Here is a 1,694-nt window from a genome sequence, read left to right on the forward strand (position 1 = left end):
AGGAAGGCCTCGGCCTTAATCGTCCACGACAAACAGCTCGACGAGGCATGAAGCACCCACGGGAGCCGGAGCATGACGATGCAGAGTCTCGGTTCACAGGAGCCTGGGAAGAACATCCCGTACGGAACCCTTTACCCGAAAACATCCGAACCGCACATGCTCGCGACAGTCCTGCCGTTAGAGAATGCACCGTGCACGCGACCGAGTAAGGCCACTCAGAGACATCCATTTCCCAGGTATATGCCCCCTACGCACTTTTGGTGGCGCAACTCGCACGAACAGTCCCACCTCAACCCCGTAAACAAGCTTTTTTGCCTCGAAGAGTTCGTCGGAGACGAAGAAGCAACCTTCAGTGCAAACGTAGCACTCTTTTGTGCAACCGCCGAAACAACGCCCCCTCTACCCTCTGTCGAAACACTCGGCATTGCTGCTCCCTAAGGTGAGCTTCTCCTCATAGGCAATTCCGCTCTTATCCGGTCACGTTTGTGTGCCCGAATTTCGCAAGGCAACCTCCATGGGACATGGAAAAGACTCGAGAAGAGAGCTCGCTCACGGGAGAGAGAAGCCAAGGAGACCACGAGAGTGCTGAGAGTGGGACAGCGCTGAATAGGCGGGAGAAGCCTGCGCGTATAAACGGAGATATATATCCAATTGCAACGAAGGAACGTGCCAAAGATCGAGAACAATGGCAGAAATGCTAGTAACGTGCACTTCGGGACCAACGCATCACCGGAAGACAACCGCCAAACATCGAAAGAGTCGCGATGCTCCGCAACCTACGTGCAAAGCGGTCGCACACCGGGTAAGGGAGTGAGAGCCCCAAACATAGCTGGGCGAGGCGCTCACTCCGCTCTTTAATATCTCGTTAATACCGCCAAGGAAATGGCACAAGCACACACACACAAGCATCCTCGGAAGAGGACAGTTCGAGTGACAGGTCAAATCCAAGAGTTCCGAAGACTACCTCCAGGAACAATCGGGAACAAGACCGATTACAAGTCGTCGAGTCTGTTACTGGGCGAACACGAGATGCGCACAGGAAATCGATCAGCCCTCACAATGGCCCAAGGCCAGAGATCGGACTGCTACGATTTACCCCAACAATCATCGTGCCACTCTTCGCAGAGAGGTGATAGACGCCAACGAGCCCGTGCATAGAAATCGAGGTGTAAAAAGGGCGTTGAAGGCAGGAAGCCTGGACGAAAGAGGCTACGAGGTCACCTCGAAGCGGTCTAAGAATCGGGCGCACTTGGGGCGACTACCAGTGCCAACCCCTTATCCCGCGGTGCGTCCGACACACAGAAATTTCCAAGGCGGCCAAGGAGCCTCCCCGCATAGCAATCGGGGTGTGAGGTTACGGATGCAGCATTGATAGCAATCGAGGTGTGAGGCGAAGGATGCAGAAGTGAGAGCCGAGGGATGTAGCAGAGATAGCAATCGGGGTGTGTGATGCAGAAGAGATAGCAATCGAGGTGTGCGGTGGGAAGGGCCCAGCAGCCAGAATGCATGAAGCGACGGATGAAGCAGTGATGACAACCGGGCTGTGAGGAGAGGAGGGATGCAGCCAAGAAAGCAATCAGGGCTCGAGGCAAGGGATGCATCAAGGATAGCAATCATGTTGTGAGGCGAGATTCCAAAGGCTAAACGTGAGAGGCTGCAGGGTCGACTCAGAGAGGTCTATGCATGTGAGAGGC

Source organism: Cryptomeria japonica, unplaced genomic scaffold (genome assembly GCF_030272615.1).
Source record: "Cryptomeria japonica unplaced genomic scaffold, Sugi_1.0 HiC_scaffold_385, whole genome shotgun sequence".
NCBI classification, from domain to species: Eukaryota; Viridiplantae; Streptophyta; class Pinopsida; order Cupressales; family Cupressaceae; genus Cryptomeria; species Cryptomeria japonica.